Source organism: Balaenoptera physalus (genome assembly GCF_965194825.1).
Source record: "Balaenoptera physalus genome assembly, chromosome: 4".
Classification (NCBI taxonomy): domain Eukaryota; kingdom Metazoa; phylum Chordata; class Mammalia; order Artiodactyla; family Balaenopteridae; genus Balaenoptera; species Balaenoptera physalus.
In genome coordinates this window covers 68,436,470-68,456,765 of record NC_138891.1, presented here as the reverse complement: position 1 = coordinate 68,456,765, position 20,296 = coordinate 68,436,470, and the positions used below count along the sequence as shown (strand labels likewise).

Sequence of the window (20,296 nt, the reverse complement as noted above, 5' to 3'; positions counted from 1 at the left end):
TCCTCTGGAAGGTTCTAGGACTGGGAGGACATATAGATAGAAAACAGTAAAGAGAATCAATTTCCTGCCTCTTACAGGACTTTTTTTTAAACTTGTGAGTGATTTAATACTGATCAAGAAGAAGCTGATCAGCTGATCTCCAGCTGTTGTCTCTATAGTCCAATCAGATAGTAAGTCTTCAAATAGGATAAACTGCTGCAGGAGTATACGAGTATGAGTATTTTATGTAAATATTACATAACATACGTTTAGCCAAAGAAATGGAAAATAATAACTTTGAAATAGACCAAAGATATAATATCAAGCTTATGTTTTCCTTTCTCTGTCTCTCACTCTCCTTCTCTTTTTAAAGTATTTAGTTATTAATGTCAGACTCCATCAATAACCTAAGTAAAAAGGATCTCTAATAAAATGAAGCAAAATCTGGAGTCCTTATTTCCGAACTGTTTTTCTTAAAATTAGCAGAAGCCATTTTTCAAATGAAAAATCTTGAATGATTTTGATTTTTAAAAAGAAGAAAAATATAACAATAAATGAAGAGTTTTATTGGTAAAACTGTGTCTCTTTTGTGTCCTACAGTCCTTGAGGTACCTCCAGGAACTTGGTGTGACAACCACTACTCTAGAATATGGGAAATCCTAAGACCCATATGCATCAGGAAGGATGAAATAAGCTCTCTGTGATTAAGTGTAAGGCAAGTCTAGATCAATAGCCACAAAAATTATCTCTTGTTTTTTAATAATATGGCCTAGCTTATATTTTGTTTTTCTTAGTGTCATTGCATTCCAAACCAGGGAAACATTAAGGCATATTCTTAGGTCAGATGTCCCAAGCAATGCTATGCCTCAGGATCATCTCAAGCTTTTTAAAACACAGGTTTTGGGCTCACAGCCCCAGAAGGTCTGAATCGGTAGATCTTATGTTAGGCTCTGGCATTTGCATCCAAAATATTAAAATAAATAAATTAATAAAACCTACCTAGGTGAGTCTTTTGTGCCCCCAGGTTTAGGAACTACTACTGCTCCCCACAAAAGGATAGAATTGTAAAGTCATTGGATTCTCAGTCCAATGCAGTCAGTACTTTTGATTGCCAGCGTGATGCTGATACTAGAGATCAAAGATGGAAGGTCTAATCTATCCTTTTATTCTTAAGGTCTATGATTTTTTTCTTTCACATTCTATATCATTTCAATTCTGTCCACTACTTTTTTGAATGTCTACTATATGAGATTAAAAAAAATAAATAAAGCAAAAGTGTGCTCTAAAGAGGAAAATGGATTCAACTATCTAGAATAAGAAGCGGGTTATCTTAAGTACCAGAGTGGAGGGAAAACACAATTCTATGAGAGCTCAGTGGAATTGACTGTGATTGGAAGCATTAGAATGATATGAAATAAGTGATCATGGAGTTCTTCCTTGGAATATGAGTAGAATTCTGTGCTGTGTCAAAGGGGATGGGTTCAAAAAGGAGTTTAAAGCAGACAAAACCTAATGAGTATGGATGGAAGTTTGTAGCTTGTTAGGAGGTGATGAGTAGGCTGATGTAGCTCCTTGTCAGAGAAGAGCAGAGAAGACCCTTAAGAGTGACTGTAGTCAAGTTTGGGTTCTTCTTGAAGGTCTTAGGCAGAAGCAACATTATGGAGGTGGTGAACATTTGGGAGAGCAAACTAATACCCCAGGAAAATGAATGGGGTATGACCATGTTAGACATGATAGAAGGAAGGTTTGTATTAATGTTGAAGGAATCCAGGGATATAAAGAATAGATGCAGTTGGGATGAGGATATTTAATTGACATTGAGCTGGTGAAACTGTGGTGGGTTGGGAAGACTGAAGATGCTGTGGGTGGGAGAAAGTGTATGGTAGGCACAGGCTCAACCTGATAGTTCTGATGGGTCAGAAGATGGCTGGATGATGTGATAGGGACATCATACTTACTCTTAGCCACAATGATTTTTAACTTCAATCAAAGTATATTTATTTTAAAATGAAGGACACTTCTTGGCTATTCAGTTCTTAAAATAACTTGAATAGTTTTTACTCTTTTAATAATACGTGTTCACTGTCAAAGAAAAAATAAAGGATAGAGATGAGTAAAAAGTAGTAACTGAAAATTATTAAATTTATTATTAAATCTCAATGCCCAAGGATAGTCGTTGGTAACACGATGAGGCATTTTTCCAAGTCTTTTTTGTTTCCAACTTATGAGCATTTGTTTCAAAACTGGTATCACCTTGCTAATACTTTTTGTAACCTATATTTTCTACCCCCAATATATCATAAAGTTTTTCAATAGTCTTAAATCTTCTTCTACAACACTAATTAGAATGGCTGAATAGTGTTTCATGATATAAATTACCCCAGATTTCTTTAATTCACACTAATGATAGGCATTTGGTTAGTTTAATCCTCTTTTTGTTTAGTTGCAAATTTTATTGAGGAAAATCCCTTTATATCAATTTTTGCATTCATATCTTATTGTTTCTCATCTGTCAATGAGATTTACAGTAAATTCTTTTTTTTTTAAACTACTTATGACAATTCTTTTTTTAAATTTTTTTATTTTTTTTTAAATATTTATTTATTTATTTATTTATTTATTTATTTATTATTTATGGCTGTGTTGGGTCTTCGTTTCTGTGCAAGGGCTTTCTCTAGTTGCGGCAAGTGGGGGCCACTCTTCATCGCGGGGCGCGGGCCTCTCACTATCGCGGCCTCTCTTGTTGCGGAGCACAGGCTCCAGACGCGCAGGCTCAGTAGTTGTGGTGCACGGGCCTAGTTGCTCCGCGGCATGTGGGATCTTCCCAGACCAGGGCTCGAACCCATGTGCCCTGCATTGGCAGGCAGATTCTCAACCACTGTGCCACCAGGGAAGCCCTACAGTAAATTCTAAAGTAAATTCTCATCTGTGAGGTTTTTGTGTTGAAACGTTTATTCTTAATTTTTTGCCATCACTGGTCACTGTGATAAGGTATCAGGGACTAGAGTGGCCCTCACACCCAAAATGGGTGAGAGCCCTGATCCTGTCTTCGTCATCATCTACCATGAGTGCATTTGTTCAGAACAATGGAATTTTGAATTTGGCCCCATTATACAAGTTGACTGTTACTCTTTTCCTCGTCTTCCACATAAATAAATCCATTTAGTGTGGTCATAGAGTAAAGGAATTATGCTTATCTTTACCCCTTTGGTGTTTGGCACAGATTATCTTTAAGACATTACTTCAAAGTAAGTGTGACATAGGATCAGTGAGGTTCAGCGAGAAAAATAGAACCAGATATATATTAAGAGCTTTATTGTAAGGAAATGGCTTACATGATTGGGGGGCTGGCTAGTAAGTGTGAAATCCATAGGACAGGCCATCAGGAAGAGCAGATGTGAACTTTTGGTCATGAGCTGAAGCTGCCACCTACAGAAGAAAGTTATTTTTCTTTAGGGAAGAAGAAATTCTCCTTTTAAGGCCTTTCAACTGATTGAATCGGGCCCACTCAGACTATCTGGGATAATCTCCTTTACTGAAGTAAACTGATTATGGACATTAATCACATCTACAAAATACCTTCACAGCAATATCTAGGTTAATGTTTGGTTGGGGACTGTAGCCTAGCTAAGTTGACACATGAAACTGACCATTACACTTCTGTAATTAGTTTTCATTCTCTCTCCATGTGTCTGTCTCTCTATCCCTCTGTCTCTCTCTTTCTCTCTGCTATAATTGGAACTAGGATTTATGAAAGAATTTTGGGGCAGGGGGATGGGCAAGAATAAAATCTAGTAAACAGGAAGGCAAGTTAATGGAAAAAAGAATATTTTTGTTGATTGTTTTTTTCAGATGCCTTTTCTTACAATGACAGCCCTATTTTTCCTTGCTGAAGGAAAAACAAGTATAAAGACCATAGCTGCTTGGAAGCTCAGATCTAAGTGTAAATTGCATTAATTTTAATTGCATTAATTTTCCCATCATTTAGCAATAAATCCAAGCTCCTTGGCCTGCAATGTGTTAGATGATCTGGGCCTTTTTTGCTTATCCAGCTTATTAGGTTCCAGACAAACCAGCATTTTTTTTTTTTCCCTCAAAGATGCCAAAGGGCTTCTCCCAAGAACCTTTGCTGTTTTCTCTTTGCCTTGAACACCTTCTCCAAGTCTTCTCTTTCCTGGCCTTGCTATTGGCATCTCAGCTCAAATATTTCCCCCTCAGAGAGGGCTTCCTTGCCACCCTAGCTAAAGGAGTCTCCTCATCCCCAAATTACTTTATCCCGCTATCCAATTTTAATTTTTATATTGAAAAGTTATATCTATAATAATCTTAGTGATTTAACAGTTTTCTTAGTTATTATATATCTCCACTTTATCTGCATCCTTTGGGGAACAGAGACTTTTTGTTTTCCACTAAATCATAGTGACAAGAGCCTTACCTGACATTTAGTAGAGCTTTACTCCATACTATGGAATGAATAAATGATTCCCAATTTACTTTCCAGGTACAATTAATCACTCCTTTCTGTATTTTTTTGGTCTTTCCTTCTAATACTGTCTTTTCCTTTTATATACATTTTTATTTTAAGCTGCATTATGATAAATATTATTTTTGGAAGTTTTATGTGTATACACTCTGTTGATAAATGTGTGCCTTTGCAGAAGTAATCAAGTGTCCCTGGTGAGGTGTCTCATTCTCCACTCCTGAGTGGAATATAATATATCAACCTCTTAGAATTCTCACTGGGACCACAGGGAGGCAGATGTCAGAACAGTATGCTGTGTGTGATGCATTCTAGGAAGCCTCATGGCAGCTGTAAGGGTATTGGGAGCCGAGGGAATGTGCCTTGGCTGAAATTTTCTGTATCATTCCACCAGGCTGACTCCTCTGTACTGTAAAATTTCTCCCATTTGGCATCTGGTTCAGCCAAAACTAATATGTAATGTGTCGTGATTATGAAGTGTGGTGAGAGGGTGGTGAGTATCTAGGGAATAACTTCTACTTCTAACTAGTGCTGAGGAAGGACTGGCTGATAATTTTCAAAATATCTCTAAAAAGGAGTTGGACACCTATTCATTCCCTTGTTTGTGCTTTTATTTTGCTTTTATTTTAAAAACATTTTTTTGATCCTGTGTATACTTTAACAGATGTGCAATATGCTAAAAGTAAAATAATATGTAAACAATTTTCTTTTTAATGTTATACTTATTTGCAAAGAATTTATTATTACCTGGGAAAGCCTGTAAAGCAAGATATTTCTGTTGTTTTGATTTGATTTCTCCCTGGAATTCATCCAGATAACATTCCAAAACTCCAATTTTAGTAACAAAGACCTGATTTTAAGGCAGATTTGCTAGAAAAGAAAATTTTTTACTTCACCGTGTGTATTCAAAAAATAGCATCATTTTATGGGCAGATTATAATTTCAAAGTTTGAATATCATAGTTAGCAGATATTTTATGAAATATGTTGTACCTTATTTTCTCTACTGCCTATATTGTTCTCTGGTAGGAGGAACGTGAATTTATGTAGATTATCAGGGTATCATTAGGGCAGTTTTTGGTAATGGATTAATGATTATGTCCACTCTAAGATTTCTTAATTGGAAATGTGCTACATAGAATTTCACCAATTCCTACTCTGATAGTCATAAAAGGGTGTATAATAGGATAGATAATAGATACCAAGAAAAATAGAACTCAGAAGAGGAAATTATAATTTTCATGATTATCAAAAAATAATACTTGTGGTTTATGATTGTTCTTCTGCAGATATGAGTGTTGTAGTTTCAGAAGGAGAAAGTTTCCCCAAATGTCATTTGCTTTTATGAAGTCCCTTGTGCAAGAAAGCAATTTTCTGTTTGTACCTCAATGCACTAAGACCATCTACATTGTCAGTATTATTTGAATTATGAAATAACCCTATTGCCTGGATTTTTTTCTTCCCAGAAAATTTTACCAGCGGGTGACTCTATTTACATATGCTAACTATTTAAGTGATTGACCTTGACCCATAGTCAGTAGCTTTGCTAATGTTCATAAATTACAAAAGGAATGTCTTCTCCAGCTGAAGTTGGTTAGTAATTGTAAACCTAAAATAGTAAACGAGAGGAATGTTGTAAATGGAGGTCCAACTAGCAGCATGTTATTTATACACATTTTTGGACCACCTTTGGACAGGATAAAAAACTGTCATCAAATGATTAACCACCTCGTGGTTAGATGGGCTCCTTCATGTCATCAGTAGCATGTCCTATCCTACACTGTACATGAAACACAAGTCATAATAGTTGCCAATGAAAAAAAGACAGGAAATTCACATAGCTCTAAGAAATGGGAATATTTAACTTGGGGGGAAAGATAACATGGGAATTTGAGAGTTGTGTTCAAGTTTTGGAATGAATGTAAGGAAGAAATAAGGTGGGACTTCTTAGAAATGCCTGGAGAAGTCAGAGCCACTCCAAATGGGAAGATTTTATAAAGTCATGGTGCAGCACAGTCAAATCTAATCCAATGAGCTCCTTATCCCTGAAGGAGATCACATAGAGCCTGGACAGTCCAGTGGTGGTATAGATGCAGACATACAGGAGGAAATTGATTAGAGTGTTTATAAAACCCCAGATTTGTTTTAAGGCATCATGCCTCCCTCAGGCACTGCCAGTTACTGAGTATTTACTAAATGAAAAATATTGTCCTAGAAACTAGGAAGAGGAAATAAGCATAAATTGTATCCTAGTTAAACTGTAGGCAAGCAAGTAAGAATCATAGAGGCTTAGTACTTTGCCCAGTAGTTGATAAAACTGAGATTCAAAGCCTTATTGGCTTCAAAGCTTTTTTGTTTGTTTTATTTTTTTTTCCTTTTCCATCAAAAATCAACTTGCTGACTTAGCAGTCAAATTAGTTAGATTTCCTTATCTCCCTCCTCTTCCTGCAGTTGCTAGAAAACTAAAAGGGAGACTGTGAGTACAGTGGGAACAATATTTAGTGAGAAACCTGAATTTTAGCTCTGATTCTGCTATTGACCCTTAGGACCTTGAACAAAACCTTCCATCCTCACCCCATTTATCCCTGAGCTGCAGTGTACCCTTGAGAAGATCAGAGAGGGTGACCTCTGTGCTTCCTTTCAGCCCCGACACCATGTCACTCTGTGACTTCAGCCTCCTCCACCTAACCCTGGGAAACATTGCTGAGGACTTGTGGAACATGTCGGCTGGGGGTTGATTATCATTATTCTCATTATCATTTCTAATCATGACATAAACACTTGGTTGATATCAAGAACAGGATAAGGGTTTGAAAGAGGTATAATATTTTCCCAATAAAGATCTTACAGGCTGCCATTCTCCCTTCCACCAGCATAAGATACTAGTTCAAAATGAATGAAAAGTTGCTGAAAGCTGTGAATTACCCGTAGCAAATCAGCACTCTTTCCACTCATCACTCTGTGGCCTCATCATCTCCATTTGTCTGTGGGATCCACATGGCCTTCTGGATGTTAGAGACACTAGTTCCTTAATTTTGATTTGTTGCTCTGGTTCTTAGCGGGTGAGAACTGCCTGCATTTCATGAAGGCATGTAATAAGTCTCAGATGAGATCTTACTATAGTTAACTAGAAATGTGATAAATGTAAGACTCCATCTTCAAACACACACACACACCTCTATTCGTTTATAATAGTGATATTGTAAAAGTGATTTTGGAATTCTGTTTCATGCCATATATTTCCAAGCACTTTCTTATATTTCCTCTTTCATAGCCCTTCACTAATAGGCCATGTATCTGGTTCTGTTCTGTTACTGGAGATTATTTTAGGGGAAAAATATATAATGACTATCTCTAATGGTTAAATTTCAAATGAAAATCTCTACCTGCCTTCATTTTTAGCATTAGAATCGATCAGCCTTTTTTCCTACTCAGGCTTTCTACCAAAGTGTTCTTTTATTTCTGTGAAAAGCAAACATAAGCGTTCACCAGTTTTCTCCAGAATGTGGAGCTCTGGGGACAAATTTTCACTGCCTCTTGTTACTAAGAACTGTCAACATGCTGGAATCCCACATACCCTTAAAAGGTAACAGTAACTATGCCAATGTGAAATAGGAACCACTCCTTTGAATCCAGGCCAAAAGTTTTAGTACACTAAAACTGGGACTGGAAATGATGTGAAATAGAAAATATGGTATTTTTATTCGTAGGTTGTTCTGAAGGAAGTTGCCATATTAATCTTTAAAATCATTCCTTAAATATGATAATCTCTTACATTGCTATATAGCTTTAGAGTTGGCAACCTACTTTGATATACTTTGATATATCCCACAATACTCCTGTGAGACAGATGGCCAGGATATAAATATACACACACACACACACACACAGTGACTTTCATAGGATGTCCTGACAAGGAGACAAAGTAAACAAGTGAAAAAAAATTTTGGAACCATATCATCTGATTCCTGATACTGTACTCTTTCTGCTGTCTACACTGAAATTTCGTGGACACGTGCAATAAACTTTATGGACTGGATCAGTTGTTTTAAAAAAACATCAAATATCCAGTGATCCCCAGCCCCCAACACAGTACATAATCTGAGATTCCTATTCATGTCTACTAGGTTAGTTACGCATCAGAGGACTCTACTCCAGATGGGTCTTCAACAAAATGAATAACTTTCTTTCTCCCACTCTCTCCACTGCTCCACCATTGCACTGGGAAGATAGGGTCCAGTTTACTGTCTTTAAAGCACCTAATTGCCAGATGATATCCAGGCAATTATAGACTTTAATCATTAATGTATTTCCCTTAGAGGAATGTGTTTTGTGTGTGTATGTGATTCTAAACTGTAAAAAACTAGGTAACCAAAATGAAGTAATTACTTTCTGATATGTTGAGAAATTTTAAAAAGTTGAACTTCCCATGACCATGAAATTTTAAGTTCTGTTTACGGTATTACTTTCCACTCAGCAATTCAGAATTGTCTTTATGGCCAATAAAGGCAGATTGTCTCTCTCTGTCCTTGGGGACGTATAAAGCCATATAAAAGCAATTGGGAGAAATTACTTAATTTAAGTTTTAAAATGTTAATGGAGGGTAAACAGTGACCAAACCAGATGCTGAGCTATTGACCTAGGTCTTTGGGGCCTTTCAGGTTGCAGAATAGCTGTTACTTCCTTTAAGCATTTGCAAGTCAGGCATGGAAACTTTTAAGCAGGCTCTGACAAAAGTGCTGGTTTTCATTCTGTAATTGCACTAAGTAGAAGCCAGCTGTGAGCCTCTTAGGACCCTTTATTGGACTGAGATTTTAAACATTTTGCTGAGTAGGCGGTAAAGTTTTCTTCTCTTTATTCCCACCCTCTTGGTGAAAATGCACTCTTAATAAACTGAAAGGAAATGGGGTATGAAAATAACAAATGAAGAACTTGTGTTGAACACAGATTTTAGTGCTTCCCTAAAGGTCACGCAAGCCACCAAGTGGAACTTAATTTATGACTATTACATACTAGCTGTGTATAGGTACTCAATAAATATTTGTTGAATGGATCACATATTGGTTAACTCAGTTTTTGCATATAGTATGATAGAAATATATCCAGTCTATCTGCAAGGCCAGTAGCTTTCCAGACAATAATTCAGTTTGCTCTGAGTTGAGGCTACTTTGTATAAGGCCAACAAACTAAAAGATGTACATGTCTTAAGTCAAAATCATCACCACACCTCAAAAAATGCTACTTTGCATGTTCATGATCATGAAGATGAAAGCATTGCCTTCATGGAGAATGGATATGATGGTTATGATTTTTTTTTTTTTGGTTCATACATCAGTTGTCCTTGGATAACCATTCAGATCAGATTCATGTCTTATGAAAAGATGATCCAGTTGTAGGTCTTGACTGTGATGGAACAGGTTGATTTTCCAGTTATTCTGCAAGTGACAGATTCAGTAACCATTAGTTGGCATTCTCTCTTACAAGCCTGAAATCACCCTTTTTTGAACTCAGGTTTATGGATTAAATGAGCTACGTAATCATTCGTAGATGCAATCATGCTATAGACCCAATAAAACTATTTAAATATTCTGTCAGTGCCTTACAAACATCCCCATCCCAGATCCTTCAAATCTCCCCTGGAATCTATGTTGCCAAACGTGCATTGTCCTGTAACTGGTGGTCTCCTGCGTGCCTTGTGATAAACTGTAAGGCAAATTTCTATGGTGCCAGTTACTATGGACATCAATACACAAATGCCGAGTCATTACATGGAAAAGGATTAAAAGGCTGAATATACCTTTAAGAAATGTCTAATGCAACCATAGTTACCTTTCTCATTTCTCCACAGTCCAGTGAGTTTTTGTTCTGTTCCTTAATCCTAGAGTGTACAGTAATCATTTTAGCTATATCACATAAAGGAAATACAGGGAACAGACAGCTTAATGCGTTCATTTTATTTATTTCATCCATCCAACACCTACAGGATGTTCTAGACTCTGAGGAGAAACAAGAATGAATAAGTCCTGGGCTTCCCTGGTGGTGCAGTGGTTAAGAATCCGCCTGCCAGAGCAGGGGACACGGGTTCAAGCCCTGGTCCGGGAAGATACCACATGCCGTGGAGCAACTAAGCCCGTGCACCACAACTACTGAGCCTGCGCTCTAGACCCCACGAGCCACAACTACTGAGCCCACATGCCACAACTACTGAAGCCTGGGTGCCTAGAGCCTGTACCCTGCAACAAGAGAAGCCACCGCAGTGAGAAGCCTGCGCACCATAACAAAGAGTAACCCCCGTGTGCCGCAGCTAGAGAAAGCCCACGTGCAGCATCGAAGACCCAATGCAGCCAAAAATAAATAAATAAATACATAAATACATAAATAAAAAAGAATGAATAAGTCCTATTTTCTACCCTTAGCAAGTTCACTATAAGTAGAAAATCAACTCAAATAATCTCTCATATTGATCCCTCCCTCCTTTGAGTCCCCATGCTATTTTGGAGGCCTTCTTGGGGATATAGTGTAGTCTGTCTTTAGAATCTTATGTGTGCTCCTTGCATGCTTCTTGGTAGACTTGGAACTCCTGGAAGCAAAGACTGTGTCTTCCTCATCTTTGTATCCCTGGTTCCCACTATTATTCCTAGTGTATATTATGAACTTACACGTTTTAAAAATGATTGAATGATCCGATGATTTTGCCACTAACAATCTATAAGACTTCTAACTAGTAATCTAGTATCTCCGGGGCCTGTTTCCTCATCTGTAAGTGAGGAAGTGAGGATAATGCATGCTACATCTTATAAAGTTATGATATCAAAATTAGATGCATTAAATTTTGCAGTCTGTGAAACACTATACCAATGAAAAGAATCACTCTTATTAAAATGGAATATATGCTTTCATTTAACTCTCAGTTGCCATTTAACTACACCTGGCAATGATGTTTGAAGGGATCTCAGGGGCCTTACTATTAGTGGAAAACTCAACCATCATACGTCCCATAAAATTTTCCTTCCTTATAATGCTCAATTGTTAAAAAAAAAAATTTAAAGTAGGTTCTAATGAAGCATACTAAGTATAGCTTATTCATCAAACTCTTAACCTCTGTCTTGACCATAAAGTATGAATTATTGTGGTATATGGTTCTATTCAGGGTATGATAAATGCTGTATGTACTTCGGGAGGAAACTATAAGGTATGTTTCTGGCTTGCCTTGAGGAAGAAATAAATGGCTTATGCAGTCACTTCCATCTCTAGTTTCAATGATTAACGCATCCTAGAGGAACAACTTTCTTTAGGCTGCAATGCCAGTTGCTATCCTTATTTCATCCCTTGAGTTTTAGAGGGAATGTGAACTGAAAAATATTTAGCTTTTATTTTATATAACTTTTTTCTTTGACTCCTGCTTGTGTCTTTCACATTTTTTTTTCCATTCTGGAGCTAGTTTTTCTTGTGCATAGCTAGGTTTTTATCTAGGAGGACACGGGAGGTGATAGAGATAATGCAGGGCTGTGCCTAAGGTTTGGAGGTAGAGCGGATGCTGAGGAGGCTGTGAGAGACCTCAGCAGCTCAAGTGCCAAAAGGTTCTGTGTGTCTTACCTTGTTACTCACTCATGGCCTCTATGAGGCTTGGGACCAATCAGGATTCCATGTTAGTGCCAGGTCTTCACTTGCTATGTCGTTAGGTGCAGTGGATAAGCATTTTGTGAAACCATTTGAGTGTGTTTTGCATTCTTTCATGAGATGGTTAGTCAGGTGTGGCCACAAGAGGGGACAAGAAAGAGGTTCAGGAAAACAAAGTTTATTATATTTACAGCTTCTAAAGAGAGGCACTGCATGCCATGAGGGAGTCATGTAGTGGGAGCGTCAATGGGGCCAGCTCAACCAAGCAGCTGGGGGGGGGCCGAGAGAGAAAGAGGACCCATGGACAAGTGCCTTTATTGGGGGTCAAGGTGGAGTACATAAGCAAAAGGCACAAGAAGATTTTCTGGGTGTGTTTGAAGGTCACTAAATCACAGTCAGGGGCAGGGAGGAAAGGGTACTTGTGGCAAGGGCCAGCCTTATGCCACCTGTGTAGAAGCTCAGGGCCTCTATTTATTCACTGCAGTGGGAATAATCCATTGTCTTATTTTTTTAAAATCATGATTTCATGTAACAAACATTGAATGTCTGCAATATATGGCATCAGAAGAAAAGCAAAAAGCAAAACAAAAAGAAAAGAATTAGACACAGCATCCACAGTTAAATTGCTTACGATTTGATTTTATCAAAATGCCTTACCGTAGACTCATCAACATTCATACTTCAAATGACTAATGTGCATCAGTAATTTAAAATAACCTTAAAAAGCATGCTGATTAATAACTATATGAAGATAGCAATATTATGCAAATGCATAGGATGCATAGGTACGGGAGATTGAGGTATTGAGACTGAGGGAAAAGGATTGATATTAAAAATCCATTTGCCAAAATCTCAGATCACGGTATCTTATTATTTTCTGAAGATTTTATCCAGAGCAGTGATTTTTCCTCGGAGTCCATATTTTTGTTGAGGCTTGGGGGTCTATGAAATCCATAATATTGTATGCAAAATTGTGTACACATGAGTATCCTTCTGGGGAGAAATCTAAAGTTTACACTAATTTCTAAAAGTAATAATCCAGTAATATTAAAAATCACTAATGCATATTTGACTTATAATTTACTTCTCCTTGGAGGGAAGACAGTGTGTTTGGTGGAAGGATCCTAGAATTAAGATGGAAAGGCATACATTACAGTCCTTAATTCTTTCCTTTCTACCTGTGTGACTTCAGAGAAATTACTCAACTACGGTGTCTTTATCTTTAAAATGGGCAGATGCTCCTTTTTCTCCTGAGAGTCGAATAAAATGGATTATGTGACTGGCTAGAATAAACAATAAAAAATATACCACATATGTTGCTTTTGTTGTGGTCATCCATGTACAATGCTTGGTGTCAGTCTATTTATCTCTTGTAAAAATAAAATACAGTGTGTGTGTGTGAAAAAAAAAATATACCACATAGAGATTATTACTATTATCTTAAGTTATTTGGGCTTTTGCATCTGCCAATCCATGATACTTTTTTTTGTTAGTTAAAAATTTTATTATATTACCAAGTAAATACATCCTTGCTACCTTGCCAATGTTATCAACTTTTAGTTTTTCAAAGAATGATTACCCAGTTCATAGACTTTCCATGTTTTTGGAGGCCTTTGTTTTTAAATGAATCAATGTGAGTATCTAATACACCATGACAACTGCCTAGTCTATATCATAGTAAGGGCAGGAGCAGGGTGACCACTGTGCTAGTGCAGAGCCGGGGATATCCCTGGCCTGTGTCAGATTCTACAAAGGAAACTTGGAAGAACTACTTTTGTTTTCTTTGAATAAAGGTCAATGGTAGGTTGAGTGAATAAGGTTGAGGAAGAAGTAGAAAGAATAGAGATGCATGTGTCTTGACATTAGATTATGAGTTGGATTCCCTGCCTTGTCTCCATGCAATTGTAGGTTCTCATATTCTTTCTGAGACTCAATGTTACTATTTTAAAAATGGAGATAAAAAAGAATGATCTCACAAGATTATAGTAAGCATGACGCAATTATATCGGTAGGTTGCAGCTTGTCAACTGTAAAGTGATATACTACTTTAAATGTTGTTAGTCATTAAGGAATAATCATTTCAAGACAGTTCCAAAGTGCAAAATGATTAGATCACTCTCTTGGCGTTTGTTCTCATGGGATTTCACTAGTATTTTATTTATTTAAATATATATATTTGAATATATACATATATATACACACACATATACATGTAGTCTGTGTGTACTCATTACTTACTGTTTGTTTGGGGACACGTGCGATAAGTAGGCTGCATCATTAGTTGAGAGCAAACTTCTCAAATGAGAATCAAAGACGACATAAAAAGCAGTGAGAAAGAATTTGGAAGAAAAGGGAGAGTCATGTGGTAAAAAAGATAGAAACTGCCACTTCATATTAGAGAAGAACAGAGGTGGGAAGGAGGTGGTAGTGACCGCTAGGACTTTCAGAGGTAAATTTTATTCTGAAAGTGGAAAAATGGGAAGCCAAATGATACAGAAGTGTAACAGTAGCAGAGACAGTGATTGTAATAGAATAAAATTATTAGTAGGTAGTTTCCAGGGACTCTTCACTGCAGTTTACCATCTATGACAAACTAAACTTCCTTAACAATTGAGCACATATTCTGCTTATACGTTTTGTTCCCTTCCCCTACTCCAAATCTCACTGCTAATTAGCAGCACATGTTAGGGGAAGAAAGCCCAGTAAGACATTCCTACATGAGATCTGGGTTTGCTTCAAATCCCCCAAATGCCCTCAAGCTCAACAGATGGTTCTTGCTTTTGTTTAAATAAGAATAACTTTGAGGTATCAATAGTGCAACACCCCAACCCTGCTGCCTTTTAGTGAAAATTAAGGCAAAGGGCATGTTAACAATATCAACAAAATAGCAGAAGTAAAAGGGAAACCCATAGGTTCCTTGATGGGTGACAGAGAATTGATAAATAGATCATAGCTGGTGGATCAAAATGGAATGACAAAAAGGATGTCCCCAAAAATGGAATCAAAATTTCAAAATAGAGAATAAATTATTTAACTATTTAAGACTCCGTAATTTTTAGTGAGTTAAAACTTTACCTATGTAATAAGCTTTATGTTCAGATAAAATGTGATAATGTTTATAGGATGTTATATTGATTAACTCACTCAGTTCCTAAATACAGTGGGATGGGTGGGGTGTCAATTCTTCTTATACCCATTTTATATATAATGAACCAGAGAAGTTAAAATGTTCTCCTAAAGTCATGCAACAAATAATGCAGGAGTCAAAGGTCAAATGCTGGTCTTCTGATGCCAAGTCCTTTGTTTTGACACCTATTCCTAATGGCTAAAGAAGCAAATTAGAAACAAAACAAGAAGGAGAAGGAGAAAGAGAAGAGAAAGAAATATAATTCAGTCAGATATTTTCAAATAACTAAAATGTATTTATTTTGAATTTTCATACAGTGAAATTCACTCTTGGTGTACAGTTCTATTACTTTTGACAAATGCATCGAGTCAAGTAATCACTGTCATCAAAATTAAGATACAGAGCAGTTCCATCACCCCCCAAAATTTCCTCATGCTGCCCTTTTGTATTCATCCCCTCCCTTGCCCCCAGTCCCTAACAACCATTGATCTCTTTGTTCCTCAAGTTTTGCCAATTCAAGAATGTCTATAAATGAAATCAAACAGTATGGAGCTTTGAGTCTAGCTTCTTTTAGTTTTCAGATTTTTTACATGAATGCTTGGAATCACCTGGAAAATATGTGAATATTTCCCTATATTTTTGTTTATATCTGAAACTGTGCAAACCTGTAGAAACCACTGAATTCCCATGTTTATTGTGAAAGATGATGTCCAAATTCTGAGGCAAATCATTGTTCATATTATACCACTAATGGCTGTACCTAATATACCTAGAGGGAATACCAACACAGAAAATGCAAGTCTGGCTGTCAGGGTTTTTGAGTGTCACCATCATTACTAAATCAGACTTTTGATTGAGATTATGAGGAATAATTATTGATATGTGATTAGGTATATCAGCTACCTCTTTAATCAGCCCTCTGCACAGCATTGTTACTTAGAAGTCTATGTAAATTCCTTTACATGCTTTTACATCATGCCGAGTCTTATGTTGCCACTTGATGGGGAAAAACATTAAATCTTTTTAGAACATTTTGTTCAGTTTGAATATTGCTTTAAAAAGTATTTCATAATATGAGCTTGAAATTGTAGGGAGAACTATGTGAGGAAATCAAATATATACCCAAAAGCAGAAAACATGAGCTTCCCTTGTTGCCAAGGGAACCGTTGTATGCAAATTTCTATTTATTGAATGTTTGACTATAAAAGAACAAAACTGTTGAAAGGGGGAAAACCTCTTTATCTTGAGTGATAGAATATGAATGTTACTCCCTTCTGCTTGGGAAAAGAAACATAAACATGGGATTTCAGGCTAGATGGGCTTCTGCACTCTTGTGTAAACTGCTTAAATCATAGGGTTTGTTAATTCTTGTTTGTAATTCTTTGTTTCTTATGTAATTGAGCTACTTTTTCCCCAAGGAAAACTTTGCAGTTTATTTTTATTGATAACATACAACAGTTTTTATTATGCTTTCTTTCTTCCCCTTTAGTCACATGGTGACTTAATTCTTTTTAACTTTTTATTTTGAAGTAAAATATTAGAATTATAGAAAGCTTGCAAAAATAGGACAGACATCTTGCAAAAATAAGATATCCTTTACCCAGTTCTCCTTATCTTATCAACTTACATAACCATGGTACATTCAACTGTCAAAACCAGGAAATTAACATGTGATGCCATACTATTAACTACAGACATTCCAATTTCATCAATTTTTCCAGTAATGTCATTTTTCTGCTCCAAGATCCAGTCCAAGATCACACATTGTATTAGTTGGTATGTCCCTTTAGTCTCCTCCAGTTTGATAGTTTCTCAGTCAGTATTTGTCTTTCATGATCTTGGCACTTTTAGTGAGTATTGGTCAGCTATCTATAGTCGAACTTTTAAAATGCTTGTTACAAATCTTAGCTGAAATTTTAAATGTTCATTACCAACCTGCATTTGTTTCTTTGCGAGTTACAGGATCATATTTATTAGAGTTTTAGTGATTTTTGCTTAAAAGTTACAAAAACTCCATGTATATTAAGATGTTAACATTTGTTTAAAAATATTTCTCCCACATGATTCTGTTATTAGGTGTACATAAGGGTTTATTTTGGTTTTATTTTTGCTAGTTTGTGTATGTTCACATTGACAAGCTTTTCCTACTGATGTCTTCTGTTATAGAAATCAGACATGTCTACAAATATTTTATTCTAGTTGTTTTATAGTTTATTTTAGGGTATTTAGTATTTTAATTGATTTGTAGTTTACTTGTGTCTTCCATCACTCCTAAGCATAATAAAATCATCCTTATGTAGGTATAAGAAATATTCACATGTATTTTATTTTATTTTTTCAAAATCTGTTTTATTTATTTTTTTTATAAATCTTTACTGGAGTATAATTGCTTCACAATACTGTGGTAGTTTCTATTGTACAACAAAATGAATCAGCCATATGCATACATATATCCCCATATCCCCTCCCTCTTGAGCCTCTCTCCCACCCTCTGTATCCCACCTCTCTAGGTCATCGAAAAGCACCGAGCTGATCTCCATGTGCTATGCTGCTTCTTCCCACTAGCTAACTACTTTACATTTGGTAGTGTATATATGTCGCTGCTACTCTCACTTCACCCCAGCTTCCCCCTCCGCCGACCATGTCCTCAAGTCCATTCTCTATGTCTACGTCTTTATTCCTACCCTGCCACTAGGTTCATCAGTACCTTTTTTTTTTTTTTTTTAGATTCCATATATATGCGTTGGCATATGGCATTTGTTTTTCTCTTTCTGACTTAACTTCACTCTGTATGACAGACTCTAGGTCCACCCACCTCACTACAAATAACTCAGTTTTGTTTCTTTTTATGGCTGAGTAATATTCCATTGTACATATGTGCCACATCTTCTTTATCCATTCATCTGTCCATGGACATTTAGGTTGCTTCCACATCCTGGCTATTGTAAATAGTGCTGCAGTGAACACTGTGGTACATGTCTTTTTTGAATTATGGTTTTCTCAGGGTATATGCCCAGTAGTGGGATTGCTGGGTCATATGGTAGTTCTATTTTTAGTTTTTTAGGAACCTCCATACTGTTCTCCATAGTGGTTGTATCAATTTATATTCCCACCAACAGTGAGGAGGGTTCCCTTTTTACCACACCCTTTCCAGCATTTATTGTTTCTAGATTTTTTGATAACGGCCATTCTAACTGGTGTGAGGTGATACCTCATTGTAGTTTTGATTTGCATTTCTCTAATAATTAGTGATGTTGAGCATCTTTTTATGTGCCTCTTGGCCATCTGTATGTCTTCTTTGGAGAAACGTTTATTTAGGTCTTCTGCCCATTTTTTAAATTGGACTTTTTTTTTTTGATATTGAGCTCCATGAGCTGTTTGTATATTTTGGAGATTTATCCTTTGTCTGTTGTTTCATTTGCAAATATTTTCTCCCATTCTGAGGGTTGTCTATTCGTCTTGTTTATGGTTTCCTTTGCTGTGCAAAAGATTTTAAGTTTCATTAGGTCCCATTTGTTTATTTTTGTTTTTATTTTCATTACTCTAGGGAGTGGGTCAAAAAAGATCTTGTTGTGGTTTATGTCAAAGAGTGTTTTTCCTATATTTTCCTCTAAGAGTTTTATACTGTCTGGTCTTACATTTAGGTCTTTAATCTACTTGGAGTTTATTTTTGTGTATGGTGTTCGTTAGTGGTCTAATTTCATTCTTTTACATGTAGCCCTCCAGTTTTCTCAGCAACAGTTATTGAAGAGGCTGTCTTTTCTCCATTGTATGTTCTTGCCTCCTTTGTCGTAAATTAGGTGACCATATGTGCGTGGGTTTATCTCTGGGCTTTCTATCCTGTACCACTGATCTATATTTCTGTTTTTGTGCGAGTACCATACTGTCTTGATTACTGTAGCTTTGTAGTACAGTTTGAAGTCTGGGAGCCTGATTCCTCCAGCTCCATTTTTCTTTCTCAAGATTGATTTGACTATTCAGGGTCTTTTGTGTTTCCATACAAATTGTAAAATTTTTTGTTCTAATTCTGTGAAGAATGCCATTGGTAGTTTGATAGGGATTGCACTGAATCTGTAGATTGTTTTGGGTAGTATAGTCATTTTCACAATATCGATTATACCAATCCAAGAACATGGTATATTTCTCTATCTCTTTATGTCATCTTTGATTTCGTTCATCAGTGTTTTATAGTTTTCTGGGTACAAGTCCGTTGCCTCCTTAGGTAGGTTTATTCCTAGGTATTTTACTCTTTCTCTTGCAATGGTAAATGAGATTGTTTCTTTAATTTCTCTTTCTGATTTTTCATTTTTAGTGTGTAGGAATGCCAGAGATTTCTGTGCATTAATTTTGTATCATGCAACCTTACCAAATTCATTGATTAGTTCTAGTGGTTTTCTGGTGGCTTTTTTAGGATTTTTTATATATATTATCATGTCATCTGCAGACAGTGACAGTTTTACTTCTTCCTTTCCAATTTGTATTCCCTTTATTTCTTTTTCTTCTCTGATTGCCATAGCTAGGACTTCCAAAACTATGTTGAATAAGAGTGGTGAGAGTGAACATCCTTGTCTTGTTCCTGATCTTAGTGGAAATGCTTTCAGTTTTTCACCATTGAGTATGATGTTTGCTGTGGGTTTGTCATATATGGCCTTTATTATGTTGAGGTAGGTTCCCTCTATGCCCATTTTCTGGAGAGTTTTTATCATAAATAGGTGTTGAATTTTGTCAAAAGCTTTTTCTGCATCTGTTGAGATGATCATATGGGTTTTATTCATTAATTTGTTATTATGGTGTATCACATTGATTGATGCATATATTGAAGAATCCTTGCATTTCTGGGATAAATCCCACTTGATCATAGTGTATGGTGCTTTTAATATGTTGTTGGATTCTGTTTGCTAGTATTTTGTTGAGGATTTTTGCATCTATGTTCATCAGTGATACTGGTCTATAATTTTCTTTTTTTGTGATATGTTTTTTGGTTTTGATATCAGGGTGATGGTGGCTTCTTTGTAGAATGAATTTGAGAGTGTTCCTCCCTCTGCAATTTTTTTGGAGGAGTTTGAGAAGGATTGGTGTTAGCTCTTCTCT

The 20,296-nt window shown here is 36.4% G+C and overlaps 1 protein-coding gene and 1 long non-coding RNA gene across 2 annotated transcripts in view; both read left to right on the top strand.

The window, feature by feature from the left end:
* Window positions 1-20,296, top strand: part of P3H2 (prolyl 3-hydroxylase 2) — a 154,476-nt gene that overhangs the window by 61,804 nt on the left and 72,376 nt on the right. The window lies entirely within an intron of this gene.
* LOC309660681 lies at window positions 136-20,243 on the top strand. The gene is made up of 2 exons (XR_014263538.1): window positions 136-13,393; window positions 13,502-20,243. It is a non-coding gene; the product is annotated as an uncharacterized lncRNA (long non-coding RNA).